Source organism: Acanthochromis polyacanthus, chromosome 4 (assembly GCF_021347895.1).
Source record: "Acanthochromis polyacanthus isolate Apoly-LR-REF ecotype Palm Island chromosome 4, KAUST_Apoly_ChrSc, whole genome shotgun sequence".
Taxonomy (NCBI): Eukaryota; Metazoa; Chordata; class Actinopteri; family Pomacentridae; genus Acanthochromis; species Acanthochromis polyacanthus.
Genome location: NC_067116.1, coordinates 4,338,907 through 4,365,317, shown reverse-complemented (window position 1 = coordinate 4,365,317; position 26,411 = coordinate 4,338,907). Strand labels below are relative to the sequence as shown.

The 26,411-nt window shown below is 40.6% G+C and overlaps 1 protein-coding gene and 1 long non-coding RNA gene across 2 annotated transcripts in view; both read left to right on the top strand.

Moving 5' to 3' along the window:
• LOC110967090 (nuclear factor 1 A-type) overlaps positions 1-26,411 on the top strand; it is a 258,450-nt gene that overhangs the window by 42,904 nt on the left and 189,135 nt on the right.
• On the top strand, positions 12,207-15,093 carry LOC127533790 (uncharacterized). The gene is made up of 3 exons (XR_007941667.1): positions 12,207-13,295; positions 14,016-14,063; positions 14,472-15,093. It is a non-coding gene; the product is annotated as an uncharacterized LOC127533790 (long non-coding RNA).

Sequence of the window (26,411 nt, the reverse complement as noted above, 5' to 3'; positions counted from 1 at the left end):
ATTTAGCCCATCTGTTCCTCGCTCTGCATCGCCTCCATGACACACACCAGCTTCCCCAAACACTTCTGGCTCACGTTGCACCGATAACTGGGCTGTGAAGAAACGTTTCCACTAAGATGAAACAAACACATCAGATGGAAGCCGGTCTTTGGCTGCTTCACACTCTGAACGGATCATCAGCAGTCCACTGAAGTTAGTCTAAGCAGGAAACACAGCGTTCTGTCCTAAAACGTCGTTCTGCAGCTCCTGTTTCTATCGGAGACGACCGAGTCCGAGCTGCTACAGAGTTTCTAAAGTAGTATGGCTGAATTTCATGTTTTCTGAGAAGTAAATTAATGGTTCAAATATATCCATAAATTAAACCAACAGCCATAAAATGTGTCGAGAACCAGCAGAACAGTTCCATCCGATCAGAACGACTGAATGGATCCAGTAGTTTAATTATTGGACCTTGAAAATGAAACTACTACTAACACTACTATATCTTCAATCCAGGCTGGTCTAGTGTCTCCATAAAGTTCCTGTAAGTGTATATCTATGGATGGATCCATGTTTCTACTAAAATCCAGTCTTTGGTCCACATTTCTCCAACTGTTGAGCAGTGGCGGCCCGTGACCAAAATTACAGAGGAAGCCAGTGTGACCAACAAATTAGATTCGGTGTTTTAACTGTTATTTTCATGTAAACAAATCAGCCTACTGTTGTCTGTACAGTACCTTTATTCTACCGACTTCTCATTCATTTCAGTGAAAAAAGAGGTTAAGTGCTCCAGGGGTTGTTCAGGGAGCCGGTAGACCGGTCAAATAGGAGACATGGCCAGCAGAAGAGCCGGTTAAGCTTGGCACTTCCCGTTAGCCACTCGTTTCTGGCATAGTTAGCTTCACAAAAAGAGCGAGCTTTTCCATTAGCTCTACACTTAGTTAGATTGAGCTTTGGAGTTGGCCTACCATCCCTTTTGACTTGTAGTTGAACTTCAAAAGGAAGTTTTGTGAAGTCATTTTTTACAAGAAACTCAACGTCCTTGTCACCATCCATTCTCTGGCTAGCTTGATGGCTATACTTGCTGTGTGGGCTTGCTGGCGCCTGGCGGGACAGCTGCATTAGTGTGGGTATTGTTCATCACAGTTTGTGATTGGTTGGAAGCCAGATTTGATCTGGCCTCCCTTATGTTTTTTTTAATGATGCATCGACCATTAAGCGATGAGCCTTGCTTCAATCTGATTGGCTAATACGGGCTGTTTTTTTCTCTAAGGGAGGCAAGGCGAAGCTGGCCTCTGAACAGACAGACAGCGCAGAGGGCATGAGAGACGTAGTGTAATGGACAAAAAGAGCTCGACAAGAAGGGCGCTGTTTTGCTCCTCACAAAGCAGAAATGCCTGATGTAGTGTTTTGACAACAAGGAATGACAAAAAATATAAAACATAAAATACATAGTGGTGAAGATTATTTATATTTTTTCTTTCTTGCATATTTTTTGGGGAAGCCAGGCTTCCCTTGGCCTCCGTGAAAAACCGCCACTGCTGTTGAGGCTCTAACATCAGTAGAATCTGATGGTTAAAGTTGGACCAGACAAGGTTCCAGTTTTTAGATATGTTGACTTGAGTTCTGTCCAAAATGACTAAAATGACTCAAAACTAGTCAAAACTGACTTGAAAGTTATCAAAAATTAATCCAAAATTACCTCTAACTTGTCCAAGTTTACTCAAAAAATTGTCTAAGTTGACTCAAAATTGTTCAAAATGACCCAATCATTGTCCAAAGCCACTCTAACTAATCTAAAAGTTACAATAATATGTAATTATTTGACCTTTTAAATGGGGAAAAAGTGCAAAATGTCCAACCCGGACTGGTCTAGTGTCTCCATAAAGTTCCTGTAAGTGTATATCTATGGATGGATCCATATTTCTACTAAAATCTAGTCTTTGGTCCACATTTCTCCAACTTTTGAGGCTCTAACATCCGTAGAATTTGCCATGATTTCTGTTTTTTTGGTGTTTTGACTTGAGAACTAGTTTTTGGTATTTTGACCTGAAATCAGTCCAGAATTACCCATATTTTGTCCAAAATGTCTCAAAATTGACCCACATCACTTTAAACTTCTCCAAAGTTACTAAAAAAGTCTAAAATGTCAATAATAAATAATTACTGGACTTAAAAATAGAAACCCCTTAAATGTGTGGAAAGACAAAGTTCTATTTTTTGCTATTTTGACCTGAAATCAGTTTCCTGTTGATGTTTTTTGTAGAACTTGTGTTTCCTGTAGAACAGAGTTTCATGTAGATGTTTCTTGTAGAACTGATGCTTCTTGTAGATGTTTCCTGTAGAACCAGAGTTTCTTGTTAATGTTTCCTGAAGAACCGATGTTTCCTGTAGACGTTCCCCATAGAACAGATGCTTCCTGTTAAACTGGTGTTTCCAGGAGTTGTTCCCTGTGGAACTGATGCTTCTTGTAGGTGTTTCCTGTAGATGTTTCATGTAGAACCGATGTTTCCTGTAGACATTTCCTGTAGAACCGATGTTTCATGTAGAACCGATGTTTCCTGTAGACATTTCCTGTAGAACCAATGCTTCCTGTAGAACCAGTGTTTCCTGTAAATGTTTGCTGTAGAACCAATGCTTCCTGTAGAACCAGTGTTTCCTGTAGATGTTTGCTGTAGAACTGATGCTTCCTGTAGAATGTGTACTGCGAGGCGGTAAACGATGTGATTAGCAGAGAACAGATCAGCTGCAGGTTCTCCCAGCTGTTGTTCTGCTGCTAACCACCAGCTGACTGACATGTGAGGAACTCAGCAGAGACCCGACAGTTGTTGCTGCGGCTCCAACATCTGGATGTTCCGCTGAGGATTCGTCCCGCTGCCCCTCGGCGACGGAACAACCGGCTATAATTGTAATATTTAGGGAAAAAGTTTGCAGGGAACTTGATTTAACCCCCGAAGAACCGTTCTGGAAACTGGCTTCAGGCTGCCGGAGAAAAACCCTCCAAACTGGAAACATCTGATTGTGTTTTAGTTCTGTTAGAGGCTCAGATCGGAACCCTGAGAACCTGATTATGGGTTCTACTGTTAATCCAGACAGACACACTGTACAGCTACATTCACCTTTAATCTGATTTATAGATTATACAATGGTTTTACATCAGTGAAGGTTTGTCGGTTCTCCTCAGTTCAGCTTTATAATAATGTAGAACCCAACCCAAAATCTCAGTGGTAGTTTTGCCTCTCTTAGTGGTAGTGGTAGGGAGATAGGGCCTTTCAGGCGGCTGCACCACGCTTGTGGAATGCCCTCCCCTACCACCTGAGGGCGCCACAGTCGCTTGAAGTTTTCAAAAAACAGCTGAAGACTGTTATTTTTAAAAGCGTTTTCTTAATGTGCTGTGTTTTTATTGTTGATGTTTTTATCTGTAGCACTTTGAGATTTGGTTTTCAAATGTAAAGTGCATTATAAATTAAATTTATTATTATTCTTATTATTCTTATTATTCTTATTAGTTTTGCATCTCTTAGTGGTCATTTTGTGTCTCTTATGTAGTATTTGCACAGGATTACTACTACCTGGGGACCTCTGGTAGTTTGTAAGTTACCCCAGGACGTCTGTGTTTCTCTAAGTGCATTTGCACGGGATAAGCGAAGTCTGTATTTTACTCGAATTTACGGACATTACAGCTTGGATATGATGTCAGATCTGTGCCGGTCACAACATCCGCTGTTGTCACGTCCATGTGCAAAGAATAGACTGTATATAAAGATAAATATATAGTGTATACTGTATATATACAGTCTATGGTACAAAGGGGTCGGCCGCTACTCGAAAAAAAACCATACAGACACCGGTCGTGCAACTAAACTTTAAATACATTAAAAACCTATGTTGTAACAGCACTATTGTTGTAGTTTCATTAGGCTTAGGCACAAAAAACACGAGGTTAGTTTCATGGAAAGCTTGTGTTTCGGGTTAAAATGATCACTTTTAACATGGTATGTAGTTGTCATGGCAACAGTAAACATGTCAAAGCAGCAACGTGACTTTTGAACAGCGGGCAGCGTTGTCGGGCTAACGGGCCATCAGGGCGTTTGGATTCAGCCTGTTGAAAGATATGCTTACCGCACGCTGCTACACGTCATCCATCTCAGCATCCTTATAAATTTCCCTCTTCTGGTGAATCTAATTTTGCCATTTCTGTGAATGCTCCTCAGGCCTGTTATGTATAAACCTACTCCTGCATTTGCTCCTGAAATGCTGTCAGTAATTTCCACCACAGCCTCCCTAATTCAACCAAGAAAGATGTAGAAAAACATGCGCAATAAAAAACAACTACTAATCCAATGCGAAATGGGCTTTAGTTGTAGTTTTGCTTCTCCTAGTGGTCGTTTTGTGTCTTAGCATCCTGTAGCAAACCAACAGAACTGTATTAGCTTGTAGACATTTTAAAGAGAGTAAACAATGAGAGCGTGTTTTCCTGTCAGTTTCCTCTCTGCAAGTTTCTTTGTGTTGACAACAGTTAGCTGCAGAAACACCGGCAGTAGTGCAGTAGTGGAAAACCCTTTTCAGACTCCCCATGCGTTTGTGAAATATTGCGTTAAGAATCACTGTTAGGTCTTCAAGTGTAATTTCTTTTAGTTCAGTCAAAGCCATAATACTAAATAAATCCTAAAAATTAAAAGCCTAAAACTGATTGGTTCCATAAAAATAAGACATTTTGGGTCATTTTGGTAGAATTTAGTTTTGTTAGTTTTTCTTGTGAACAATCAAATAAACATGTGTATTTGTTTGTGTGTGTCTCATGCAGCCACAGCTTTAGAAACATTCAAAAGGTTTTGATAATATTTCAAGACAATATTCGAGATTGCATAAAATTTTAAGTGTGTCTGAAAACTTTCTTCCACCGCTGTATAAAAAAAACAAGAGAAGTCCTCAGAGAGATCAGTCCTCCTCCAAGGCTGCTCATTCCAACATATGGCAGAAATGCAGCATTTATTAGTTATTGATGATCACAAATCACAGCAAATGTTTAATATAGATGTACCCACTAACAACATGACCTGAGTACAGGCGTGTGTTCTGCATGTGTACGTTATGTACAGATACCGGATCACGTGACCTAAATATGTTGCAGGAATTGATGGGACTCAGAAACACCCCCACAATTTAATCAGCTGTTCCTTTGATCATTTCTGATGGATAAGTCCTGATAAGTCCTCAGTGGTGGATTTGTAGTAGGATCACAATCATGTGTTTATTATAATTATTATTATTATTACTGAATTATGATCTCAGAGTTTCTCCTCTTTCTTCTCCTTCATGAGTTTCTTGGTTTCGTAGAATTTTTAGTTTTTCTGCATATTAGTGTGTATTAGTATGTGTATATTGTGTGCATTAGTGTGTGTGTGTGTATAGTGTGTATTAGTGTGTGTGGTTTCCAATCGATGGATCCAGCAGCTTGTTTCTCTGAGCAGCAGCTGTTTCCAACCAGAGGCTCCACCATGAATATTCATGAAGCACCTTATTCCCTGGAACCTCCGTCTGCAGCTGGACACACACACACACACACCCACACACACACACTGTGTTTTTCTATCATTGTGGGGATCTACCATTGACTCCCATTCATATCTAACCCCTAACCCTAACCCTAACCTTAACCCAGACCAAAACAATGCCTAACCCTAAAGAAACGTTTTTGCACTTTTACTTTTTTCAGTAACAACAACATGGCCAAGAAAACACTGTTTAAACTTGTGGGGACCAAAATGAGGTCCCCACAAGTGACATTGTTTTCAGTTTTCCTACAGTTGTGGGGACATTTGGTCCCCACAAGTATAGCCAGCATCTGAGCGCGCGCACACACACACACACACACACACACACACACACACACACACACACACACACACACACACACACACACACACACACACAGATAGACAGTAAACATGGTAGTAAAACTCGTCTCTAACACCTCAGTCAGTTCCTGGAGGGTTCAGGTCATCGGTTGATTTTCTCAAAGCTTCAGGATCCTTCATGATCTCCTGCAGGTTCAGCTGGACTCATTATTTAACTCTTTAGAGCAGATTAATGGACCTAAAACACTCGCTGGCCCAACATCAGAGCTACGACGAAGAGGACCAGATACTAAAACAATAACTGAGTTCACAGTTTGACTCTGGAGGACGAATTAATGGAAACAACCAGGTGGATGATGGACACAAAACTGCTCTGGCTGTAGAGACCAGCTCTGCAAGACTCTCTCTTGAGTCTCTTAGTGGTAGTTTTGCGTCTCTTCGTTGTGATTTTGCGTCTCAGTCTTCATTTTGTGTTTCTTAGTGGTAGTTTTGCATGTCTTGGTTGTTATTTTGCATCTCTTAGTGATCATTTTGCGTCTCTTTGTGGACTTTTGAGTCACTTCGTGGTAGTTTTTATTAAAAAATAATAATAATAATAATAATAATAATACATCAAATTTTTATAGTGCTTTTTAGGTCACTCAAAGAGTGACACATAGATTAAGAAAAAAAATTAAGCAAAAGCCAGTTGAAACACATGGGTTTTTAGAAGGGTTTTGAGAGTCCAAAGTGAGTCTGAGTTCCTGTTGGGTGGTGGAAGTGAATTCCAGAGTCGGGGGGGCAACGGCTGCGAAGGCTCGGTCCCCCAAAGTCTGGTGCTTGGTACGGATGATGGGCGTCAGCAGGTTTGAGTGTGCAGAGCGAAGGTGTTGGTGGTGTTGGAGGAGGTCAGAGAGGTAAGAAGGGGCCAGGTTATGGAGGGACTTGTACGTGAGGAGGAGAAGTTTGAAATGGATACGGTATTGAACCGGGAGCCAGTGGAGCTGTTGGAGGATGGGAGTGATGTGCTTCCTGGAGCGGGCGTGAGTAAGAAGGCGAGCAGCAGAATTCTGGATATACTGTAATTTTTGCAGTTGAGTGGAGGGAAGACCGAAGAGAAGGCTATTGCAGTAGTCAAGTCTGGAGGTAATGAAAATGTGAATGAGTATTTCAGCAGTGGTGAGGGAGAGTGAGGGGTGGAGACGTGCAATGTTGCGGTGGTGAAAGAAAGACGTTTTGGTGACATGCTTGATGTGTGATTGGAAGGAGAGGGTGGGGTCCATGATGACGCCAAGGTAGCATACAGAGGGGGAGGGGGTGACATGATGACCGTGGATTAGGAGTGTAATATTCTGAGCAGAGGGGAGAAGAGATTTGGGTCCGATGATGAGTAGTTCTGTTTTGTTGGTGTTAAGTTTTAGGAAGTTGTTGTCCATCCAGGTTTTCATGTCAGATAGGCAGTTGGTTATGGTGGAAAGGATGATGGGGGTGATGGATTTGGAGTAAATGTAAAGTTGGATGTCATCGGCATAGCAGTGAAAATTAATGGTGGAGAATAATTTGACCGAGAGGGAGCATGTAAATTATGAAGAGGAGGGGTCAAAGCACTGAGCCTTGGGGAACTCCGTGACTCACAGGGGAGGTGAAGGATCTTGAGTTGTTTGCAAAGACAAAGTGATGAGAGTCAGAAAGGTAGGAGATGAACCATTGGAGCGCTGCCAGTGATGCCAATTGACTGTAGACGGTGGAGAAGGATGGTGTGGTCAATGGTGTCAAAAGTGGCAGAAAGGCCGAGGAGAAGGAGGATGGATGAAGAACCAGAATTGGCGGCAAAGAGATTATTGGATACTTTAAGGAGGGCTGTTTCGGTGCTGTGGTGTGTGCGGAATCCGGGTGACGATGGAGCGTTCCAGAATTTTTGAAAGTAGCGGAAGGTTGGAGATGGGTGTGAAGTTGTCGAGGTTGTCCGGGTCAAGGCCAGGTTTTTTCTGAAGAGGTGTGATAGTGGCAAGTTTGAGTGGGACAGAGCCAGAGGTAAGAGAAGTGTTAATGATGTTGGTGATGAGAGGGGTCAGGATAGGAATACAGGGTCATAGGAGAGGAGATGGAATGGGATCAAGGAGGCAGCTGTAAAATTTCATTGGAGAAAGGAGTTTGGCCAAGTCAGATGGAGACAAGGTAGAGAAGGATGAAAAATTAAGAGATGTGAGTGGAGAGATATGAGATTCTGAGGGGAAGATTGGTGTTGAAATAGTGGATGTGAGTGAGTTGTGAATGGACTGAATTTTGGGAGTGAAAGGATGGGAGGAATCTATTGCATTTGTCAGTTGAGAATGTGGAGGTGATGTTGTCCTTAGAATTGGTGAGCTTTGCAAATTTGTCGAAGAGGGTCCGGGGGTTGGAGGAATTGGAGTGGATGAATTGTGAATAGAAGTTGGAGCGGGCCCTGTTGAGTGAAGATTTGTAACTCTTGACAAAGTCTTTGTAGACTTGGGCGTGAACTGTGAGTTGGGTTTTCCTGTAGAGTTGTTCTAATTGTCTGCGTTGCTTCTTGAGAATATAGAGATCAGGAGTGTACCATGGGGCAGAGGTGGAGAAGGAGACTGTTGCAGTTTTGAGAGGATCTAAGTGGTTGAGACAGGAGGAGAGTGTATTATTGTAGAAACTGACAAGATCAGCAGCAGAAGAGTCTGTGGGGAGGGTTGAAATGTTGATGGCATGGGACACGGAGGAGGGGAGGGAGCTGCGCAAGAGTGATTTCAAGTTGTGAAAGGTAATTATTCGAGTTTGTTTGGTAGCAGGGGTGGGAGTAATGACGTCAAGAGTAATGGCCAGATGGTCAGAAAATGGAGAGGTCAGTCAATGAGAGGTTATGGATGGTGAGAGAGGGTGTGGAGCAGACCAGGTCAAGAGTGTGTCCATGTATGTGTGTGGGTGAGGAGACATGCTGGGTGAGGTTCAGTCTCACCCAGCATGGTTTTTGTCTCTTAGTGGTCATTTTGCATCTCCTAGTGGTAGTTTTGTAGCTCTTAGTGGTAGTTTTGTCTCCTAGCAGAAGTTTTGCATCTCTTAGAAGATGTTTTATGTCTCTTAGTGGTCATTTTCCATCTCTTTGTAGTCCTTCTCTGGTTCTTCCTGTTAAACTGTTGCTTGTTCAGACCCTCCTCTGGTCTCCATGACGATCCTCCACCTGAAGGTTGATCATCACTGATGGTCCAGGAACATCTGGATTTAGAGGCTCCTCAGCTGGTCTGGAGCACCTCCTCCTCCTCATTCAGCTTCAGTCTGACGGTGGAACATCTGGTCTTTGTTTCCTCTGACTGTAGGAACATCAGAACTAACACTAGAGAACTCCTGACAATCTGTTCATTTCCAGCCTGAACCCTGAATGAAGCTGGAACCAGTGAGGTGCATGCTGGGATATCTGACAGACGTTTATTTTTCCTCTGCTTTTTTTTTTTTGCCTTGGAGGAAACTTTGATTGTATCTTAGCAGGTGAAGAGCTTCTCCTGTTTCCGATCCTTACTGAGAAACAGGAAGTGATGTCACAGCTGCAGAGATGCAACTTCCTGTGTCCGGTTAGTTCATAAAGAGCTGCAGGTTCTTAGTTCTGGTTAATATAATCTCCAAAAACTGGTTAAAATCTGGCTGCAAAATAACAGCAAACATCTGTAAAATAAAGATTTTTAGTTATAGCTGATATAAAAACATTTCGTCTGTGTGATTTTACAGCCAAACGTTGTAAAAGAATAAATCACTGCAGCGGTTAAAACGGTTAAAATGTAATTTAATGTTTAAAATGTTTAAAAAGTGTTTCCAGTGTAGCTTATAAACATCATCTTTATCCTGAATGCAACTTTTAGTTTAATTATTGTGGCATCATCAGAAAAATGGAATAAAATAGAAGAAACCAGGAAAAAGAAATGAAATAAATCATTTTATCACAAGATAATCTGACTCCTCCTGAACCACCACCTCCTCCTCCTCCTCCTGGGGGTTCAACCTCCCTCCGGCCAGATGAGGAGTGCTGGAGGAGGAAGAGGAGGAGGAGGAGGAGGAGGAGACATGTGCTACTCATTAAAGTCTGCGGAAATAAGAGTTGACCTGCTGGTCAGGAGAAAAAATCAGTTACTGCAGAACCAGAGGGAGAGATGGAGGGGGAGAGAGGGAGGATTCAGGGGGAGAAAGGGGAAGGATAGAGGGGGGGAGAGAGATAGGATAATGGGGGAGGAGAGAGGGTAAGATGAGAGGATGGGGGAGGTAGTTAAGGTGGAATGATCATCTGGTTCTGGTTGTTAGTTTCAGTCCAGATTGTCAGAATTTAACACAAAGATCAGCTGAAACTTAAATATTCTGATTGTTTTATGAACAAACTCGTCCCAATTAATTCATGCTTTAAAAATTACTTTAAAAATCTCTTTAAAATGTCCAAACTGACTTTTTCCATGCATAAAACGCAGCTTTTTAACACTGAAGGAATACAGAATGTGAATGAGTGTGGTGGTTTACTAACTTTTCCAAGTAGACTTAAACTTGTTCCAGATAAGTCTAAAGTAGTTCCAGGTGACTGTAAACTTGTTCCAAATAGACTAAAACTTGTTCCAGGTGACTCTAAACCTGTTCCAATGACTCGAAACTTGTTCCAAATAGATTAAAACTTGTTCCAGTGACTCTAAACTACTTCCAGATGACTTGAAACTAGTTCCAGTGACTCCAAACTTGTTTCAAATAGATCAAAACTTGTTCCACTGTACATTTGTTCTAATGTTCCAAATAGACTAAAACTTGTTGGAGATGGCTTGAAACTCTTTCCTGATTATTCTAAATGTGTTCCAAATATACAAAAAGTAGTTCCAGATTACTCTAAACTTGTTCCAATGACTGTAAACTTGTTCCAGATGACTCTAAAGTTGTTCCAGATGATTCTAAACTTGTTCCAAATAGACCTAAACTAGTTTCAGATGACTCTAAACTATTTTCAGTTGCTCTAAACTTGTTCCTAATAGAATTAAACTAGTTCCAGACGATGCTAAACTTATTCCAAATACACTTAAACTTGTTTCAAATGACTATAAACCTGTTTCAAATCAACAAACTTGTTCCAGATTACTATAAAGTTGTTCCAAATAGACTAAAACTTGTTCCAGGTGACTCTAAACCTGTTCCAGGTGACTCTAAACCTGTTCCAAATAGACTAAAACCTGTTCCAGTAACTCTAAACCTGTCCCAAGTAGTCTTAAACTTGTTCTGTGTGACTATAAACTTGTTCCAAGCAAAAATAAACTTGTTCCAATGACTCTAAACTTGTTCCAAATAGATATAAAATTGTTCCAGATGACTGCATTTGTTCCAGATGACTCCAAACCTGTTCCAGATTACTCTCAATTTGCTTTATTGACTCTAAACTTGTTCCAAATGACTCCAAACTTGTTCCAGTTACTCTAAATGTGTTCCAAATAGACTCAAATTTGTTCCAGATGACTCTAAAACTGTTCCAAATACACTAAAACTTGTTTCAAATGACTCTAAACTAGTTCCAGATGACTGTAAACTGGTTCCAAATTATTCTAAACTTGTTCCAAATAGACTAAAACTTGTTCCAGATGAACCACAGGTGACTGTCTGTCTGTCTGTCATGAGGTTCTGGTCCAATCAGAAGCTGAGTTCTGTTCTCAGTTTTTCAGACTGAAGGTTAAGCTGCTGCTTTATTAGAGAGAAGCTGAACATAATCTGGTTCTGTGACGGACCGATGCTCTGATCCACATGACAAACATGTTTGGCCGCCACCCAGGTGCTGCTCAGGTGCTGCTCAGGTGATGCATCATCCTCAGACCCAGATCCGTCTCAGTGGGAGGGGCTCTGACTGATGGCCGCCCAGCGACCCACTTCCTGCTGCAGCATCCGTCATCTTCCTGCTGCTTCCTGCAGCGCTCATCAGTCTGCTGCACGCACACACACACACACACACACACACACACACACACACACACACACACACACACACACACACACACACACACACACACACACACACACACACACACACTCCACAGCAACTCTGAAATACACTCAACAGATTTTATTGGCAAAACTGTGAATTCCTGCAGCGGGGCTTTAAAATATTTTACTACATTTCACAGTGTTATTATTATTATTATTGTAATTTACTTTAACGGGTTATTACAGTATATTGGATTTAACTGTCAAACCCATAAAGCAAGAAAACAACAAAGAATAAAAGATAACTTACATTTAAGTTACAGTTTTCATGAATTGCACCAAAAAAAGAAAAATTATAGAATTTAACTCAAAATAAATTGATTGTAAAACAGTAAAATGTTCAATAAATATGATAAAATCATCATAAAATAGGACATAAAAGCCAGTAAATGAGTTCTTGAGAGTCAGTGAGTTTCTCTTTCTGATGATTCAGATTTTTATCTTTAAGCTGTAAGAACAGCTCAAATAGCCCATGGAAGAACTAGCAGAACATTTCAATCAGATTTAACACATCTACAGCATTGGAAGTTAAATCTTCTAAATCTGACTCTTGGTTTGTCGGCTGCAGCTTCTGGGTTCTCTGGATTTGGAAATGTGGATGTTGTGGTGATGAAAGAGGGGGTGGAGGAGGTCTAAGGAGGCTTTAACCGTCTCTGATCTTCTTCTTCTTCTTCTTCAAGACCTCAGATCAGAAAACATCCAAACTGACAAATAAATGTTCTGCCTGACTAAGACCAGAACTTAAAGTTGTCCAGAAAGAGTCAGACGGGTCTGTTAAAGGTTCTACTATCAGGTTTGTTAGAGGTTCTACTGTCTGGTCTGTTAGAGGTTCTACTATCTGGTCTGATAGAGGTTCTACTATCTGGTCTGTTAGAGGTTCTACTGTCTGGTCTGTTAGAGGTTCTACTATCTGGTCTGTTAGAGGTTCTACTATCTGGTCTGATAGAGGTTCTACTATCTGGTCTGTTAGAGGTTCTACTGTCTGGTCTGTTAGAGGTTCTACTATCTGGTCTGTTAGAGGTTCTACTATCTGGTCTGATAGAGGTTCTACTATCTGGTCTGATAGAGGTTCTACTATCTGGTCTGTTAGAGGTTCTACTGTCTGGTCTGTTAGAGGTTCTACTGTCTGGTCTGTTAGAGGTTCTGCTATCTGGTCTGTTAGAGGTTCTACTATCTGGTCTGTTAGAGGTTCTACTATCTGGTCTGATAGAGGTTCTACTATCTGGTCTGTTAGAGGTTCTACTATCTGGTCTGTTAGAGGTTCTGCTATCTGGTCTGTTAGAGGTTCTACTATCTGGTCTGATAGAGGTTCTACTATCTGGTCTGTTAGAGGTTCTACTATCTGGTCTGTTAGAGGTTCTACTGTCTGGTCTGTTAGAGGTTCTGCTGTCTGGTCTGTTAGAGGTTCTGCTATCTGGTCTGATAGAGGTTCTACTATCTGGTCTGTTAGAGGTTCTACTATCTGGTCTGTTAGAGGTTCTACTATCTGGTCTGATAGAGGTTCTACTATCTGGTCTGTTAGAGGTTCTTCTATCTGGTCTGTTAGAGGTTCTACTATCTGGTCTGTTAGAGGTTCTACTATCTGGTCTGATAGAGGTTCTACTATCTGGTCTGATAGAGGTTCTACTATCTGGTCTGTTAGAGGTTCTTCTATCTGGTCTGTTAGAGGTTCTACTATCTGGTCTGTTAGAGGTTCTTCTATCTGGTCTGTTAGAGGTTCTTCTATCTGGTCTGATAGAGGTTCTACTATCTGGTCTGTTAGAGGTTCTACTATCTGGTCTGTTAGAGGTTCTACTATCTGGTCTGATAGAGGTTCTACTATCTGGTCTGTTAGAGGTTCTTCTATCTGGTCTGTTAGAGGTTCTACTATCTGGTCTGTTAGAGGTTCTACTATCTGGTCTGTTAGAGGTTCTTCTATCTGGTCTGTTAGAGGTTCTACTATCTGGTCTGTTAGAGGTTCTTCTATCTGGTCTGTTAGAGGTTCTTCTATCTGGTCTGTTAGAGGTTCTTCTATCTGGTCTGATAGAGGTTCTACTATCTGGTCTGTTAGAGGTTCTACTATCTGGTCTGATAGAGGTTCTACTATCTGGTCTGATAGAGGTTCTACTATCTGGTCTGTTAAAGGTTCTACTATCTGGTCTGTTAGAGGTTCTGCTATCTGGTCTGTTAGAGGTTCTACTATCTGGTCTGATAGAGGTTCTACTATCTGGTCTGTTAGAGGTTCTACTGTCTGGTCTGTTAGAGGTTCTACTATCTGGTCTGTTAGAGGTTCTACTATCTGGTCTGATAGAGGTTCTACTATCTGGTCTGATAGAGGTTCTACTATCTGGTCTGTTAGAGGTTCTCCTATCTGGTCTGTTAGAGGTTCTACTATCTGGTCTGATAGAGGTTCTACTATCTGGTCTGTTAGAGGTTCTACTATCTGGTCTCTTAGAGGTTCTACTATCTGGTCTGATAGAGGTTCTACTATCTGGTCTGTTAGAGGTTCTTCTATCTGGTCTGTTAGAGGTTCTACTATCTGGTCTGTTAGAGGTTCTACTATCTGGTCTGATAGAGGTTCTACTATCTGGTCTGTTAGAGGTTCTTCTATCTGGTCTGTTAGAGGTTCTACTATCTGGTCTGTTAGAGGTTCTACTATCTGGTCTGTTAGAGGTTCTTCTATCTGGTCTGATAGAGGTTCTTCAGAGGAACATCTTCAGTGATAAACATCCTTCAGTAGAACTCTATCTCCTGGTGTTCTGATGTTCTCTGTTCTCTGTCTTCATATCCTGATAAACGGAGTCCCAGTCATGTTTCACTTTGGTGTAGTTCCTGTGACCAGCCAGCAGATGGCGGCGCTGCTCTGTGATTGGACGCTGCTGAGTATCATTATACCTCCAGACTGAAGCTTCGATTCCTTGGTGTCCTGGTGGTTCTAGCTGCTGACGGTCAGGTGTTTCTGGATGAAGACGTTAGAGGAGCAGCAGGATTTCTGTAGTTTTTCCCTCCAGAGCAGCAGCTTTGGTCTGACAGCGGCGTGTTGTGGGAAGATAGCGGGCGGCTTCTTCACACAAAGATGCTGCTGGCAGCCGGCCGCCGCTCTGCTCCTCCTTGGAGCTGTCGCCCCACGTTAGTCACACCGCAGGAGATAGACGGGCCTCCAGATCGAGGCCACAAAAGGCCGAGAACCTCTGAGAACCGCTGAGAACCTCCTCAGGGACAGACGAGACGGGATCCATTAGAACGGCATTAAAGGGGAGAACGTTCACAGATTTATCTGTGTTATTTCACTGAAGACGCACAAAAAATATGTCACAACTGACAAATAAATACAGGTTTAGAATTTAAAATTACTGAAGATGTATTTGGTAAAATCATGTCTGTGAAGATTTACAGAAAAAAGAATCAATTTTTCACTGAAACTCTTTTTCTTTTATTTTCCCGAATGTCATCTGTGAACCACAAGATGTTAGAAACCGTTTAAACCAGGAGAGTCAAACTCATGTTAATTCAGGTTCCACGTTCAGTCTGATCTCCAGTAAAACCAGTAAAACCACAGCATAATAACCCCTAAATAAATAACCACAACTCCTCATGGTTCCTTTGTTTTAGTGCAGAAATGTTCACATTTAAGGAATTATCTTTTTACTAAACATCATGAACAACCTGAAATTTATGAAGAAAAATAAATTCAGTTTCATCCACATCCATCCTCAGTTTATCATTTCCTCATTACGACTTCCAGATCACAGAGTGTCTACAAAGAAACACAACATTTAGTCACCTGGACCTGAACCACAGAGGATTTACTGGAGGATCACAACCACAAACATTAGACAGAAAAAAGACAAAACAAGACAAAATATTTCAAAAATGAGACACAAAACAAAAAGAGACAAAAAAGTTTAAAAAACAACGAAAAAATGGACAAACAACAACAATAATACTCAAACAATGAATAAAGCAAAGCAAAAAATGACAGAAATAAGACAAATACATGAGAGCCAAAAAGGAAACAAAACGACAAAAACATGAGACAAACAACAAAAATCAGACAAAAAAACAACAAAACTGAGAAAAACGGCATGAAAGCTGTAGTAGTTTATTTGGTCAGCAAGGAAACAAAACAAAGAAGAGACAAAAAAGTTACAAAGCAACAAAAATGGACAAAAACGAGTCCAATAACAAAAGTGAGAAACAAAACAACAAAAACAACAGACCAACAACACAAGTGGGACAAAAACCCCACAAAATGACAAAAACTGACACCACAAATGAGAAAAAGGAAAAAAAAAACAACAACAAATAAGACAAAAACACAAGTGACAAAAAAGGAAACACAAAGAACAAAAATGAGAAACAAAACAAAACATGAGACAAACAAAATGAAACAAACAAAAAAGCCAGAAAGAAGCAAAACAACAAATACAACAAACCAACAACAACACCAGCAAGACAAAAAACACAAAATGAAAACAATGCTAAAAACAACAAATAAAGCGAAACACAAAATGACAAAAATAAGACAAAAAACACAAATGAGACAAAAAGAAAACACAAAACGACAAAAACGAGAAACACAACGACAAAAGTCAGACTAAAACAACACAAACAAGATAAAATATTACAAATCTAGTCTTTCACTTCATGATCCAAACAACTTGTCATGGTCTAGAAATGATTTTAAATTTATACTTTTACTAATTTACAATCTGCAGTTAATGTCTTCTCTGGAGTTTTTACACTTTGAGGACCGGATTGGACCCTCTGGAGGACCACTTTTGGACCACGGGCCTCATGTTGGACCCTCTGGTTTAGATCAGATTAAATCACTCTCGAGCTGTTGGTTCTAAAATGTTCTCAGGAGAACGTTTAGAGTTTTTGATGAACTGAAGGTTTTTTAAACTCGTTTCAATTCATTTTCTCCTGAATCGACCGTCGGACCCCTGAGGTCCTCCTCACGACCTCTGGGAGGTTCTCGGACCACAGTTTGAGAATCGTGGATAAAATCTCTCTTCAATTGTTGATATTCGTGCATCGACCTGATTGGCTGATGAACCGTCCAATTAGGAAGCAGCTCTGTGACGTCTAACGAGGAGCTCTGATCAATCATCTCCTCGCTGTAATTAAGGATCCTATTGGCTGTCGGCCGGCCTGTGTGTGTGTGTGTGTGTGTGTGTGTGTGTGTGTGTGTGTGTGTGTGTGTGTGTGTGTGTCTCCAGCTGTGTTTCCAGGCTGGTGTTTTCATGTGAACAGCTGGCAGGTCTCCTCTGTTGTTTTCATATTGTGTTTGGGGGGGCAGCACATCTGTTTACATGTGTGTGTGTCTGTGTGTGTCTGTGTGTGTGTCTGTGTGTGTGTCTGTGTGTGTGTCTGTGTGTGTGTGTGTGTGTCTCTGTGTGTGTCTCTCTGTGTGTGTCTGTGTGTGTGTGTTGTTGTTGTTGTTGTTGTTGTTCAGGTGAATTTGCTCCGTTCTAAACACCACCAGCTGATTAAAGCGTCTGTCGGCGTCACATTGAAGCTCGTCACGTTTCGATCAGAGCTCATTTCACGCTACGAATTATTGAAATAATATTTAAACTCTGTTTTTAGTGTGACAAAAGCAGAAGAAATCCCTGGATTAAAGCGTGGTGCTGCTGAGATGAACCTGTTAAAATAAAACTGATTTCTAAAGCGTTCTTTTACCGGTAAAGTGTCTTCAGAGGCGATCATCTCCTCCGTATGCAGACCAGTTCATCAGAGTTTCCTCCTGTCTGCTTTAGTCCAGAGAAACCAGAAAACATCCAGTGAAGGAGCTGAAACCACAGGATTTAAAATGACTGAAGCACAGCAGTAGAAGATGAATTTACCGATCGACAGTTTATTGATTAATGGTTGCAGAAATAATATGGAGTCATTTCTGATAAAAGTAACATTTAAAACTGCAAATTGTTCCTCAAATTCATAAAAACATTACACAGAACTCACTGTTGCAAAATACAATATCAGCTTTATTTTTTATTATTTTCTATTATTTATAAAAATATTTATAATATATATCTATACACATTTGTTTTTGCTAATTTTTTCACTTTTTTCTCATTTATATAGATAACTATATATGTATGTATATATATATATAGAGAGAGAACAAATGATATATATATATATATATAATTATGTATATAAATGAATATATATATATATATGCGTGTGTATACATTTATATAAAATTATACATTAATTAAATTAATAAAATTATATATTTTTTGCTTATTTTTTCTGTATTTGGGTCTTACTGGGTTAAAAATCTGGTTTTCAGGAGGTACAGAGAGGAGGACTGGCTTTTTAATATTTGTTTATTTTCTATTTTGTTGATAAATGTGTACATAAATAAGTTTGGTACTGAGATGGAGAACAGGGAGGAGAAAATCAGCTTCTGTTTAGTTATTATTGTTTGTTTTGTTTTGTTGTTGTTTTTTATATTTTTTTGTGGCTTTTTTCCCTGGAGTCCAAAACAAAACTATTCATTCATTCATTCATTCATTCATTCATTCATAATACAGCTCAGAGCGCTAAAGATAGAATTATTTTCACCCTTCAAACCAACCACCTCACATTTAAAACTGCAAATCAATAAAAATGTGCTTAAACGGTGTCTTTAGAGGATGAAATAAATCACTACAGACTGCAGTATGCAGTACATGAAATAATGTTCTAATGTATCACCTGGTTTAGGTAAATCTGTCTTTTTTTACACATCTCTTTTATTTATAGTATTTTATTTAGACTTTCTCAGTATTAGATTTCTGTATTAATTCTTCTGTCTGTTGTTGCTGAAGACCAGAACTCCATTCAGATTGTTGATTGTGTGAAAGTCACCTGGCAGGAAAGGCTTTACTGGTTCTGATTCTAAGGAAACCGGTTCCAGACCGCTCTCACACTGTTTTCAGACTGGTTTCTGACTGGTCCCAGAACTGGTTCCAGGCTGGTTCCAGGCTGGTTCCAGACTGGTTTCTAACTGGTTTCCGATGGTTCCTGGCAGACGGAGGGAGTGTCGGCTGCTGTTTGTAGTTTTCGGGAGATCCGGCAGCTGCTCGGCCTCTCAGCTTCCTGCCTGAAGGCTTCTTCTCAAAGAGCAGAATATTTTTTGGGCGCCCAGTCAGGTTGGTCCTGGTGAAACCTGGTGTGCGTGGGAAGGATTAACATGAGTGTGTGTGTGTGTGTGTGTGTGCAAAATGTAAGACAGAAGAAGAGACGAAGAAGAAGAAGAAGAATCTGAGGAGCTCGTCTCTGTCAGGTCGACCTCTGACCTGCTGCTGCTTCCCTTCAGCGCTCAGCAGATATTTTAGTTTGTATAATGTGAAACTTTCTGCTCAGTGGATCTATAAAGTGAACACACAGTTAGATAAAGCACACACACACACACACACACACACACACACACCAGCCTGTTAGTGAGGCGGATTTTGGGCATTTTTAGACTCCCGGTACTGTTATTTTATTGGCCATTTATTGCTAATAAATTTATAATAATTTAACTGCTTCCTTTGGCTCTCAAGCAGCTACCCTCTTAGTCCCGCCCACAGCTCTCTCTGATTGGCTGTCAGAAGTTACGATGATTGCTTAGCTGAGTGTCGTGGCTCAGGTAAATTAGCAAAGCTGTTTGAAGGTGTAATAATCACGACGATGCTAATGTTAGCATGAGGCTAACGCTATCTGGAGCAGCGTAGCATGTTGCTAAAGTCAGATTAACTTTAACTCTCCATTCTAACAGACCTGTCTGTCTGCAGAGAAACTGAACAAGAAGCACAAACATCAACACAAATCAGGACATTAGCTGCTTTCACAGCCGCTATGCTACGCTAACAGCTAGCAGCTGACTTAGCAGCAGCCACAGAGTAACCTGAAACAGAATCTGGAAAACAAATACTAATAATACTTTGATATATGGACCTTAGTGGAAATAAAAGTAGCAGAACAGAAAAAAACGAATAGCAGGTAGAACAGCAGGAAACAAAGTTATCGATCTGAATCTATCGATCAATCAGTAAACAGGAGAGCATCGTAGCGTCATGTGATGCTATGACATCATCACTCCTGTTTCTACTGTACATATTCAGTTACAATGATGATTATTAATGAAGGAGTCTAACTATGAATTATGCTGCTCACTAGAAAAGCCCTCAGAGATCAGTCCTCCTCCAAGGCTGCTCATTCCCCTGTATGTGTGAAATACAGCATTTATTTATTAGTTATTGATGATCAGAAATCACGACAACATTTAATCTGGATGTACCCATAAACACAATTACCTTCCTCTGAGTACAGGCGTGTGTTCTGCATGTGTACGTTATGTACGGATACCGGATCACGTGACCTAAATATGTAGCAGGCGACTCAGAAACACCTCCACAGTTTAATCAGCTGTTCCTTGGATCATTTCTGATGGATAAGTCCTGATAAGTCCTGAGAGGTGGATTTGTAGTAGGATCACAATCAGGTGATGTAGTGTTCACTGGTTGTCATGGTTACAGTGACGCCGTGCCGCTATCTGGGAATAATACAGAAATCTTTAACAAATCTCCACATTTGTCCAAATTATTAGAAATTTGTCCAGAACTTGCTCAAAAAATCCTCTTTTCCTGTTCACAATCTGTCCAGAATGAGTTAAACATCTAGGATGGCTTAGAAGGGTTCCACAAATGACTAAAAACAATAAAAAAAAACGTTTGAAATGACTCAAATCTGACCTCAGAAAATAAATGTGTTCTCTAAATGTTGTCAAAGTTTGTTAAAAATGACCCAAATATGTGCAAAATGACTAGAAATGACTGAAATTAGTCCAGAACTTGCTCATAAAATCCTCCTGAACTATTAAAATCTGTCCAAAAGGAGTTAATGGTCTAGGATGGCTGAGAAGGGTTAAAAAATGACTAAAAATGGATCCAAAATGACTTTAAAATGTCTTCAAACTATTACAATTTTCTTTTAAATAGGAAATATTTGCTGAAAATTTCATCCAAATCCGTTAGTCTGTTTTGAGTTAACAGACAGACAAACCAACGCCGATCATCTGCCCTATCCTTGGTGGAATAAAAATACCTTTAATGTAAATTAGTTATCAGCTTTTCTCACACACACTGGTCAATCATGAACACACAGTAACACACAGACCTACACTTAACTGTCTCTGGGAGGTCTGCGGTGAGGAAGCAGCAGGTTTGTTGTGTTTCTGAAGATCCGCTGACTCGACTCGTCCTCCCAGCGGTTGGTTCTTCCACCTTGAACTTCCTGTCGGTCGTGTGGAACCTTCAAATCTGCTGCATTCTGTAGTTTAGAGCTCAGACGGACAAACAAACAAACCGCTGGTCCCTTTAGAACCGTTTGTTTCAGACCTCGTCAGGTTCAAGTCTTTTTAGAAAACAGCAGAGTCTGATCTGCAGCTGGAATCAAACAAATGAAACTTTTTTATTTTCCAGCTGAGATAAAAGATTGTTTTTCTATCGGTGTGTTTGGATTGATTCTATCTGCAGATTATCATCCTGAAGGAATAAACCATCAGAACCAGTTGGTACCAGGATAAACCAGTTTAGTCCGGTTAGTTTCCCGGATGTCTCATGGTTCTGTGGTGATTTTAAAAGGTTAATTTCACTTCTTTTTGAGTTGTTTTAGCATCTTTTCATGGTGTTGTAGCATTTTGCTGTGGGTTTAAGCATCTCATTGAGGTGTTTTAGCATCTTTAGGAGATGTTTTAGCATCTTTAGGAGATGTTTTAGTGTCTTTAGGAGATGTTTTAGCATCTTTAGGAGATGTTTTAGTGTCTTTTTGTGGTGGTTTAGTGTCTTTTTGAAGTGTTTTTTGCATCTTCTTGTGGGATTTACCATCTTTTGGGGTTTTGCATCTTTTTAAAGGGTTTAGCATCTTTTGTTTGTTTCAACGTGTTTTTGAGATGTTTTAACGTCTTTTGTGGATTTTAATGTTTTTTGTGGGTTTTAGCATCAATTTGAGGTGTTTTAGCATTTTTTTCTGGATTTTTGCATCTTTTTGAGATGTTTTAATGTATTTTTGTGGATTTTAACGTATTTTTGTGGGTTTTAGCCTCTGTTTGAGGTGTTGTAGCATCCGTTTTAGGTGTTTTAGCATCTTTTTGAGATGTTTAGCGTATTTTTGTTGATTTTAACATCTTTTTGTGGTTTTAGCATCCGTTTGAGGTGTTTTAGCGTCTTTTTGTGATGTTTTAGCTTATCCGGGGTGCTGGATGTGATAGAGATGGTTCTGAGATGGTCCAGGCTGTTGGTTGTGAATCGTGTTTGTTCCTCCTCTGGAAAGTTTGGAGGCCAAGTTAACACCTCGGGCTCTTTGTCGTGTTCCTCGACCATTCTGGAACAATGGTAGAGGTGTTGGAGGTGTTGGAGAGAAAAGCTGAGGATGCATTGTCCTCAAGGTTCCTCAATGGTTCTTGAGAGCTCCATCACCAACTGGAGAACATCTTTGTTTAGACAGTGGTTCTTCACCATCTTTATGAGGTTCTTTTAGGGTTCTTCATGTTTACTGGAGTTCTTTGGTTTGGTGGCAGGAATCGTAGAACATGTAGTTCTGTCTGATCATCCAGAACCCAGAACATTAAACATGTTTAAATGGAAGGAACCAAGAAATGCTGCAGTTTCTTACATCATACCCTTCTGCCTGAAAATGACTGAAATGATCCTTAAGTCCAGTTATTTAAATAGAACCAGGTGGAAAGAACCTTGTTTTGTTGAAGTTCTTTGTAACACCATTTAGAGGAACCATTTTGAATAGTTCTTTTGAGGCACTGCTGGGTGTTCTTTAAAGAAACATCCTGCAGTGACATTTTTGCATTTTTTAAAGTAATTCTTGCATCTTTTAGTGACATTTTTGCCTCTTTTAGTGACATTTTTGCACATTTTTGTGTCATTGCTCCATCCTTTGTGTAATTTTTGCATCTGTTAGGGGTCATTTTTGCGTCTTTATTGTAATTTTTGCATCTTTTAGTGACATTTTTACACCTTTTTGTGTCATTTTGCCATCTTTTAGAGTAATTTTTGCATCTTTTAGTGACACTGTTGCATCTTGTGGGTCATTTTTGCATTGTTAGGGTCATTTTTGCATCTTTTAGTGGCATTTTTTAGAGTTATTTTTGCATTTTGTCATGTCATTTTTGCATCGTTTTGTGGTTCTTTGTGGAAGTGAAAAATGTCATTCATCACAAAGAACCTGAAAGTTTGTACTGATTCTCTATCTCTAAATCAAACCGTAATCTTACCTGTGTGTTTGGAACCTTCATGTTCTGCTGGTGCTTCAGTTATGGGTTCTATCTGGCAGTTTGTGTTTGTTCAGAAGAACTGAAACAAAGTAAAATGGTAGAATTTAGTGCAGACAATGATAAACAGTAATATTAGTAAATGTTGGAACCCTCCAGTGTGTCTCAGGGTCCATCCAACATATTGAATCTGTCTCTGAGCAGACAGTCCGGATGTTCCTCTGTCGATTCCTCAGTTTATCAGAGAACCTCAAACATTAACGAGTCTTCAGTGGTCTTAATGTTGTGGCTGAAAACGTGTTAATTAACTCAAACGTCCGGCTGTAATTAGTTTCCCTTTAAGCTCTGACCGGTTCCGAGCCAGAACTCCGTTTACGCTCTTGTTCGTTGCCACTAAAGCAGCTGCATCATTAGACTGTTTGTGTTCTTTGTGCGTCTTTGTGCGACCGTGTGAATGCGCTGATTGCCGAGTAGAAAGACTCAGTTTGTGTTCAGGCGACTGTTGGCAGCAAAAGTGTTGTGTGTAAACTGGAAATAGTCGACTGGAGCTCTGAGGGACGCTGTGTGACGGAATACTGTCTGACTCACACACACACACACACACACACCACACACACACACACACACACACACACAACACCACACACACACACACATAACACATAGCACACACATTTAACACACAGAAACACACACAGCACACTCTGGCTCGTCAGTGAGGGTACTGAAGGGGTTCTGATGGTTCTAAAGGTTTTTTGGGTATTTTGGAGGTTCCGTGGAGCGATTCTGGGACGATCTGGGGGTTTTTGTGAGTGCTGTAGGTTCTGGCAGGGTGCTATTGGGTACTGGGGTGGATATGAGAGGTTCTGATGGTTCTGAGCTGTCTGTATGGGGTTCTGTGGGGGTTTTAAGGGTTCTGGGTGGTTCCATGGGGGATCTGAGGAGGTACTGGACGGGTTCTAAAGGGTTCTGGGGGTTCGGTGGGGGTTCTAGGGGGTTTCTATGGGTTTTATGTGGGTTCTAGGGGAGTTCTATGGGTTCCGGGGGGTTGTGGGGGGTTCTATGGGTTCTATGTGGGTTCTGGGGGATTCTATGGGGGTTATGGGGGTTCTGTGTTGGTTCTGTGGGTTCTATATGGGTTCTATGGGGGTTCTGGGGGGGTTCTATGTGGGTTCTGGGGGGTTTCTATGGATTCTATATGGGTTCTGTGGGGGTTCTGAGGGGTTCTATGGGTTCTATATGGGTTTCTGTGGGGGTTCTATGAGGGTTTTATGGGGGTTCTGTGGGTTCTGTGGGGGGTCTATGTGGGTTTTATGGGGGTTCTGTGGGTTCTGTGGGGGGTCTAGTGTGGTTCTGGGGGGTTCTATGGGTGTCTGTGGGGGTTCTATGAGGGTTTTATGGGGGTTCTGTGGGTTCTGTGGGGGGTCTATGTGGGGTTCTGGGGGGTCTATGGGTTCTATTGGGTTCTGTGGGGGTTCTATGAGGTTTTATGGGGGTTCTGTGGGTTCTGTGGGGGTTCTGTGGGTTCTGGGGGTTCCGGCCCCTCCGTCTCTGCCAAACCATCTGTTCCTGCTGCCTCCTCTCTGTAGCTGCTTCCTGTTTCATCCTCTCTGTCGTTGTGTTTCTGCTTTCTGGGTTTGTGGTGATTTTTTTTTTTTGGCTCGGGAACGTTTCCAGACAACCAACTGGAACGAGTCCAAGGTCAGCGACAGTCGAAGCTCCGCTCTCAGAGGAACAGTGAGAGAAACAGACGCTGCGACGCTCCGACTAAGTGATCCGGTGTTTGTTTTTACTGATGTTAGCCGTTAGCTGTTAGCTCTTCAGGCTGTGGTCCTGAAAACACACTGATGGTTTAGTCAGAGAAAGAAAGAGCCTCAGGAATTACATTAGATCTGCCGCTCCTATAAAAAATCTGAAGGTTTAATCATTTTAATCCTTGAAATAATTTTTATTTGTGCTTCCAGTTCATCCTGCAGCTCACATTATAAAGTACATCGGGGTTTTATTCGTCTCACGAATCTTTTTATAAAATGCTTCAACTCATTAAATCTTTTTATTACATCACTTCTTAACTATTATGACATCAGTGGGGGTCGGCTCCACTCATTGGTCGTCTGCTACAGGTTTATAAAGGTTGGTTTGTACATCTATTAGCTTCTGTTACAGCTGTTAGCTTCTCTCCTGCTCTCTGTGCTCATTACACTACATTCTAATCCAGCTGAACTACAATAAAGCTGGCTCTCATTTCCAGATGAAACAGATGACATGCTAACATGCTACCAGCAGTTGCTTCCAGCTAAAAATACAAAATTGATATAAAATACTGAGCATGCTGTAGGCTAACATTAGCCTTGATGGTGGTAGTAGTAGTTAATGTGGCTAATGTTAGCTTTGATGGTGGTAGTAGTAATGTAGCTAATGTTAGCTTGATGGTAGTAGTAGTAATGTAGCTAATGTTAGCTTTGATGGTAGTAGTTAGTAATGTAGCTAATGTTAGCTTTGATGGTGGTAGTAGTAATGTAACTAATGTTAGCTTTGATGGTAGTGGTAATGCAGCTAATGTTGCTTTGATGGTGGTAGTAGTAGTAATGTGACTAATGTTAGCTTTGATGGTGGTAATAGTAGTAATGTGGCTAATGTTAGCTCTTGATGGTAGTAGCAGTAATGTAGCTAATGTTAGCTTTGATGGTGGTAGTAATAGTAATGTGACTAATGTTTAGCTTTGATGGTGGTAATAGTAGTAATGAGGGTAACGTTAGCTTTGATGGTAGTAGCAGTAATGTAGCTAATGTTAGCTTTGATGGTGTAGTAATAGTAATGTGACTAATTGTTAGCATTGATGGTGGTAGTAGTAGATAATGTGGCTAACGTTAGCTTTGATGGTGGTAGTAGTAATGTGCTAATGTTAGCACTGATGCTCAGATCTCTGATAAAACCTTAGCAATGACATTCAGAGAAGCTAAACTTTAATTTAAAGCATTCACCAGGACTGGGAAGATTGCAGTGTTTTCATGTTAGCATTTTTTAGTGGTCTGTTAAGCTCCTGTTAGCATCTGTTAGCTTCTCTCCTGCTCTCTGTGCTCATAAAACTAAACATAACTGAACATACAAACTGAACTTGGGTTTGCTTTGAAGCCCTTCAGTAATAATTCATCCTTTCATTTCTGTTTATTTCTGTCAACATTTAGCTTCATGAGGTCCTGTGCTGCTTCATAACTAAAACTAATTGATAAATGAGATTTTTTTTAAAATTTATAAATAATAGTTTAGATGATTCTATTAATAACAGAGGATGGTTCATCCTCCTGATATTCTGGGGTTTATCTGCTGATGAATCATCCTGGATCCTC